The following is an 8,235-nucleotide window of genomic DNA, read 5'->3' as shown; positions in this document are numbered from 1 at the left end:
TTTGAGGCTGAAGATGGGTGTCGCTCATAAATGCAGGGGTTAGATAATTTAACTCTGGGTGTGTGACTTGCCAAACCCCTGCAAATCTGGACAGTACTCTGAACTAAACGTTTTTAAACATAGACCACTCCAAAGTAAGTGAAAGGGTGAAGTTTTGGTGCTGGTAGTAACTTTAGACAACCAGATATTTACCACTCAAACTGCGACCAACCCCACCATAACAGATAATTTCCCTTTAGTTTAACACCTATACTTATGCATATCAGGTGCATCCGTAGAGACCCACTTAGCTTCAATGCAATTTGGGTGTCCAGATATCAAATGTTTTAGAGTGAGAACAGGGGATATCAGCAACGGTGATATCCTTAAGCAGCCATAAAATGTGGATGATCGTTAGACACACACAGGGTTTGTTTATTTGATGGGTCATAGCTGTCGTGGAGTAACTATTCTCATACAGTTAATTGCAAAGCCCAACGTGAATGCCTTTTCTCACACCATGAACAATGAGGTACAATCCTCTCCAACTCTGTCCTCCTTCTCCAGCCTTGCGTACCACTGTGCCATCATGGGTGCCTCCTGTTGGGTTTCATTCTTGTTCGATGCCAGAAGCGAGTTTTCTGTCTCAATTAATCACAGAGTTTCTAATGGAATGCTTCCCTACAGGATGAGGCCCATCACAGAGGGGGCTGCAGTCAGAGCTGTCGCTGAAGCTGCTCTGATTGCTTGAATACACTCCCAGCTTTGGAGTCACTGCAGATGTCTGCTAATTGTGGTGATTATGGCGAGCGGAGGGGGGTAGGAATATGTAATGAATTTCCCATTGCTTTCATGCCCCACATCCTTTGGTTCTGCGCATCTGCTATAAAAACAGCGCATCCGCAGGGTGTGGAGACAGACAAAAGTGACATGGTGGATTGGGCATTGGTTTTTGGATGGGCAGCCTTTCTAAAGCCAAGTGCAGTCAGATTGGGTCAATTTATTCTTTTAACCCTGTTCATTGCTGATACAATGCAGGTTTTATGTCCTCCCCACTTCTTATCTTCTTACTTCCTTTCTCCTTCACACCAGGTGGAAGGCCTTAATAACCTTTAACAGGCTCTTTTATTGGCCATATCTAGATCCATCAATTTAACCATGAAAATAAAAAGAATAAACACTCAACAAGGAGATGCTGAAAGGAGAGAGAATTGAAAAATCAGGATGAGAGAAAGAGGAGGGGCATACTCCAGGAGAGACAGAAATGCAGGAGCATGGCAGATGTGAACGTTACTTAACACAATTAGATTTAATGCAACATATTGTATCTATCTATATACAGTAAAATTAATCTATACAATATGGTGCTATTTATATCACATCAGTATTTGTTAGACACAAAAAGGATTATAATATTTTGGAGCTTTTAATAAAAAGGAGAGTAAACTTGATCTCTCATATACAATCTCTCAAATAGTTTTCATTCACGGTTTAATTTTCTTCAGAGGCTAAGAAATGCTTAACTTTTTTCAGGCAACACTCAAGATTCACAAGGTTGTTTTTTTTTGTTTTGTTTTTTTGTTTTTCAATGAGGCCATAGGAGTGACTGGGTTAAAACAACCAAATAAGACTGGTGAAACGTCATTATTACAAGAGACCATACTGGGAATATACAAACTGTACTGTTAACCTGGCTCAGGTTAATGTCTAAAAATAAAGAGCATATCAGCACATCTAAACTCCCCAAAACAATCACAATGTCCTTTGTGTTGAAGGTGTATGGAAAATGTGGTTATACTGGAGATTATATCTTGAGTCCTTGTACCTTTAGTCTGCCTTTTGATTTATAGTGTGTTATTCTCAAGTAAGGACTCTTTCCTATACATTTATGCATTAAGAATAGATTAAATCAGCACTCTGTGGCTTATATTGATGTCGATGTAAACTTTAAGCCTTCACTGTGGAAAGTGGCATTGCTTAAACATGTCGGCAAAAGTGAACATGTTGGGAAATGTTACACTAGAAACAGATGCTGCTGGATCACAACTGTGAGGTTTCTGAGACCAAATTCTTGCACCTGCGTGGATAATATGACCCCCATGAAAGAACTTGATCCTCTGAAGTGAGTGTTCAGGTTTAGGGTCAGAACTCAACTTGCTGGCAGTAGTCAGACTGGGAACACATGCATGTCATCTGAAAGCACACACTGAGATACCATTATGCCTGCTATGTTTGGTTCAGTCTGAAGGAGCAAAGGTGTCACCTCTGTAGACTTATACTGGGAAGTCTGTTTCAAAGGGCCTGTAGACTGCTGAGATAGCTGCTTCCTCCTGGTTCTAGTTTCTACGCTAAGATACACACATGTAAAAAATGTGTTGGTACTCCTCCGTTAAGGAAAGAAAAACACACAATAGTCACTAAAGTCACTTGAAACTGACAAAAATAGAAATAAGTAATCATTTAATGAACAATCATCAAGGCATTCTGGAGTGAAATGTGCTGCCCAGTGTCAAAAAGCTTGGTTGCAGTCACAGGTCATGTGTCCTCCAACAGGATAATGACCCGTAACACAACTAAAAACACCCAGCAATGGCTAAGAACAAAACATTGGACTAAGCTGAAGTGGTCTTGTATGAACCCTGATTTAAATCCTAATGAACATCTTTGGAAAGAGTTGAGACATGCAGTCTGGAGAAGAAACCCTTCAAACCTGAGCCAGCTAGAGCAGTTAGTTGACCAACATACTGTACCTGTCTACAAGGGCAGAAGTCTCATTGAGAGTTACAGAAATCACTCGATTGCAGTGATTGACTCAAAAGGTTGTGCAAAAAAAATATTAAATTGAGGGTCCCTTCATTTTTTTCCCCAGGCCAGATCCATTAGTTGGTTATTTGTCTGTCAAACCACAATTCAAAAGCAATGTCTAATTTTCACAAGACATTTTTCATGATTTATTATCATTTTTGTCAGTGATCATTGTGTTTTTTTTTCCTTTTTTAAATGTAATTTAATGGTACCAACACCTTTGTCCATGTGTGTAAGTGGTGACTGTACTTTGTGCTGGCTGCAGCTTTGCAGCAGACTGACACACAAGAGCGTGGTGTCGATCTTTTCTGACATTCAGCAAGAAACATATTTTTCGGAAATTAATTTCTTCATATAATTTCTAGCAATTAATGTCCAGCAAAAGACATCGAAGCAGTAAAGGCATAACTGTGCAGTAGACTCTACTCTGGTTGTGCAAATATATATGTGCATATATACAATTTTAAACTACTGTGTAAGGCAGGCAAACTCTTAAGCTCATTAGAAAATATTCAGCACGTCAGAATAATTTTCATAGGAGAAATGAAAGTGTTGGTTGTGCTTATTTAAAAACCCAAATGTGAATTGCTTTGCAAATTAATTGGTTGTTATACTGAGCGGATTATACATGCAACCTGAAATTCTGCACATTCTGCTCTTTATGCCAGTCGTGCCACTCTGGACATGCTACTGTGGACATCGAAATGGAACAAATCACATTCATACATTCAGTGCATTAATAAAGCTAAATATCAGACATGCTCTTCCTTGTGTTGAAAATGCAAGCGTGCCTGATTTATTGTGGATGTGCTTTTTCAAAGCAAGAGTTAGCTAATTCCTTTGGGGCGAGCGCCCTTCCTGTCACACTGATCAAAGACTTTCACTTGATGTGAGCATAAACTGCTCCATGCCCAATCATCGTCAATGTCTGTGCATGCGTGTGAGTTTCTGTGTGTGTTCGTACAAGCCAGTGCTTATGTTTGTGTGTCTGCATGAGAGGTGAGGTGGGAGTGTTGTGTGTGCATATCCATCCCCCATCACCAGAGGCTGTATTATGCATTGTTGTTGGCATGGCCTACATGCTCACCCAAGCATGCTGCAGTGTGGTACAGTACACGCGTCTTCTCATCCCCACTGCACTCCCCTTTCATGTCCGCAGGCCCACTTAATTTATTTTTGCTCCTGAATTAATGTTAGTTAACTGTCACATTAACTCAGATCTGTTTGGCTGCTTTGTCAACAACACAAACTACCCTCGGAATGGGATATTTAAGTTTTTTTTGTTTTGTTTTTTGTCTTTTTAGTTGTTTGTTTGTTTTTTGCTCTACTGAAAATAGTTACCAAAAGCTGTGCTCATACACGACCCTTGTCTTATCAGAACTAAATACTCTGTTACATAAGCTTTTGCAGCGCTCTGCTGCAGTTTGTCTTCTGTCAGCAGAACTGCAGAGAATGCGGAAGAACGCGAAAACTTCTCTGAGGAGTACAGAAGCAGCTGTAGTGCCGGTTTCTAATCGGGTACACACCTTCACGCGTGTACATTGAGCATATACTGTACAGTATATGCCAGAAAGATGTGAGAGTGTTAAACTGCCGGTGCATGCAAGACGAATCAAGTGGCTGGGAAAAGAGCATTTTCAGCTTCATTCAAACTGAATTATAAAGAATCTATTGATCTGTCCCTTTTTAACTCTCCAGCTATGTCCCACCACGTTATCTATCTGGTACTGTATCATCTGCTGAGTGTCTTATCCTTATTTAAAATAGACTGATGGCAAATGTGTGCAAGAGATGCACCAAGTGGATGACACAAGAGATAGCACACCCCCACCCATGTCTTTCATCCTAATCCCTAGTCGCTGTCCAAGGAAGGGCCTCCTTTTCACTCGTCTGCCCTAAAACCTCTTATATGTGACCCCTCTGTGTCTCCCTCGGAGCTCTCTCCCACAGCCAGAAACCACACACACAAAAAACAAACAAGAAAAAAACCCAGATACACACATCTGTGCTATATAACCATAGTTATAAACCATGTGAAAGGAATTTGCTTGCGTTTGTGAAATATAATATTTCACCCAAAAAGCAAGCGCAGGTCAGAATGGATTTGCTGCAAAAAGCGTCACAGAGGATATACAATTTGCAGAACTGACGCAGCCTCTTACTATATGTTTTGCCCGAAGGTGGAAGCACATTAACCGGCAGGCTGACTAACACAGCTGCTGGGAGAGCGTTTCTCTCGTTAAAGCAATTGTCCTCAATAGAGACGGACATTTGGTAGCATGTTATGTAACTGACTCTGCATCATCTTGAGGCTGTGTGTGTGTGTGTGTGTGTGTGTGTGTGTGTGTGTGTGTGTGTGTGTGTGTGTGTGTGTGTGTGTGTGTGTGTGTGTGTGTGTGTGTGTGTGTGTGTGTGTGTGTGTGTGACTGCCTGTGGATAGAGCATAATGTGTGGAAGGAGGTATACAAGGGCATTTCTGGTGTCAAACTGTTTATAAAGCAATGCACATGCTTGTGATTCCTATTAAGGACATTGTGAAAGTCTCTGTGTGTATGATGGGGGTGTTGAGGTCTGCTTTATTATTTATTTATTTTTTTGCTCTCATTTCCTGTAATATTTGATAATGAAGTACACAGAAGTACACATTTTCTTAATTACCAGGGTCTATATACTGTAAATATACATATGTATGCATAAAGAAGTGAGAATCCCATCAGAATTGAAAAAAATAGTTAAATAATTATTATTTCATACATTTGTGCAACCGATTCTAGATATTTAGGAGTTACCAGAATAAAGGCCATGATATCCTTCAATAATAAACCATAAGGTAGTGATTTATCGAGGATGACAGGCTTCTCGGACTGCCTTTATTCATCTTTGTAATACTACTAAACTTAGGAACAGCCTGTCTCAGAGTGACGCAGAAAAGCTGTTCCATGCATTTATTACTTCAAGCTTGGAATATTGTAATTCTTAAATATTTCATGATTGGGCTGTTTCAAAAATTCCTTATGAAACCCCCAGCTCATCCAAAATGCTGCCCAACCTGAAATGTCTTTAGTTATGCTGCTGTAGCCTGGACTGCTGGGGACCTCCTGTGATACTTCTCTCCTCACTCTGTTCTTTTACTCTAACTCTGTTAATCAGGTGTTTTTATTAATCTGTGTTCTTCTTCCCACCAGGTGTTCCTGTTCTGTTGTTGGTGTTGCTGTTCTCTTGTCTGTCTCGTCCTCTCTACCCCCAACTGATTGAGGCCACCATTCCTGAATCTGGTTCTGCTCGAGGTTTTCCTTTCCAGAATCGCCTGGTGCTCGCTTGAGATGGTGGATTATGTTGAAGAAAGGTTTTGATGCAATCATCTGTTTTCCTTAGGGAAGCAATCATTTTCATTGTTATTTTATTGTCTCTTTATTAGTTAGACTCATTAAATGAACAATAAGTGAGTTGATCAAAATGACCTGTTTATTCATAATACAGATTGAGCTGGTGACATCATACAAACAACAACTTATTTGTCCATTACATTTAAACATTACCTAATTTTTTTGTCCACTCTCAATAATAGAGCACATTTTGATCAGTGTTTTCTTGTTTTGTTAAGTTTTATCTTTGGTGTATTGGTTCTTTACTTTAGGATTGGATGTGACGCTGGTGTTTGGATAGATTTACTATTTTATTTTGAAAGTGGTTGTCCCTGCTGTGTCACTTCCTGTTGCTGGTCAGCTGTCTTTCTCTTCAGCTCTTATGTGAGTGTGTATATGAAGTCCAATGTTTTGCTCGTTCCATTGCCGCCTGGTCTTCTTTTGTTCTTTGGCAGTTTTGTTTTAGTTATACGGTGGTAATGCTTGTCCTGATTTTGCAGTGCTTTTCCTTATCTGATTTATGTAGAAAAAAAAAGAAATGGACATTAATATTGTTACTCCTGTACTCAACTGTTACTTCATCATATCAAGATAACGTATCTATCATTCCAAGTTCATACTGATTGTTGACTCATTTCTTGTCCATTAGTTACTTTTCTGTTTGTATTTTTAAGTCAAGCATAGTATAGTCAGTTTTAGCACTGTACTGTATAGTACCAGTTGTACTCCAGTTTCCTTTCAAAGTGCAAAAGTGAGGTTGGGTGTATGTATTCATTTTTCTGTGTTTGGCTCTGTGATGATCTGGACACCTGCACAGGTTGTACTCTGTGTTTCACCTGAGTACGGCTGTGAAAGGTTCCAGTAGACCCATCTGACGCTGAAAAGGAAGAAGAAGGTAAAGATAATGGATGCATGTTTCTTACTACATCATGTTAGTGTTTATGTTACAAGAACTAAGCCAAATTACTGTGTGAGGTACATCCTTACAGTTTTTTTCCTTACTTCCTGTTAGCACAGCAATACAGCTGTTTACGAGACTAACTGACATAAACATACTTAGATAACTTAAACAAAGCACACGATGCACACGAGGTCAAGCAAACATCTGCCAAATGCTTGGATCACATTTGAATTTTTTAAATATACACAGTGCTTGTGTAAATGCATTCATGAAATGTATGTAACGGTGCATATCATTTATTAACATTATTATTATTTTTTCATTGTTTTCTGTATTTATTTGTAATTTGAAGAAAACATGATTAGTTTATTTGGGACTATTTTCCGTGATGTGTTTTCAAGTCTCGCGGGTTTTCAAGTCTCGCGGGTTTTCAAGTCTCGCGGGTTTTCAAGTCTCGCGTTGTTTGGGACCTCTTCCGGCTGTTAACTTCCGGTTTCGGCTCCAAACAAATGGGAGCATGGATGGACTTCATGTTACCTTGCGGTCATGATAGTTTAATGCTGATAACAAAGGCAGCTGATCACCCAAGTTGCAAGGATAAGCTCAACAACTTCACCACGTGCAAAGGACTCTTAATTCCCTCTTGTGCATGCAGCCAACGAGGTATTTGTACATGTCTTTATTTTTTCTGTAATTGTATTGTTAACTTCATGTATATTTGCTATATGTTTGTTTTTAGTTTCACGGTGTAATGGAGGAGTAATGAAGATTGCCTTCATTAAATCAGTCAAGAAACCACTTGTGTTTGCCGTGCTTGGAGGGAGTTACAGTGAAACTCGACACTGTTTCAATGCAAGTGTAAAGGAAGATGGCGCCAGAGTCCCTCTGATCGCTCTTCATGGCTATGCGGCGGTGCATGGACTACGGTGACAAGTGAAAGCTAAGCTGACTTCACACTTCAAACACACAAATAAAGGCAAGAAGATTGCAAAGGAACTACATTTCATAAGAAGCCATAAGGAGCTTGGACACTTATCAAGTTTGTGAACCAAGTAAAAGGGTGATTTTATGAATGTACTAAAGTGAATTGTGTATTGCGAAGTGTGGGTTGTTACAAGAAGGCAGTAATTTTAAGTAACCACTAGAGGGTGCAATTTACCACGTTTTCAAGCATTTACGTCACCA

Source organism: Cololabis saira, chromosome 10 (genome assembly GCF_033807715.1).
Source record: "Cololabis saira isolate AMF1-May2022 chromosome 10, fColSai1.1, whole genome shotgun sequence".
Lineage (NCBI taxonomy): Eukaryota > Metazoa > Chordata > Actinopteri > Beloniformes > Belonidae > Cololabis > Cololabis saira.
This window is presented reverse-complemented; position numbering follows the sequence as displayed.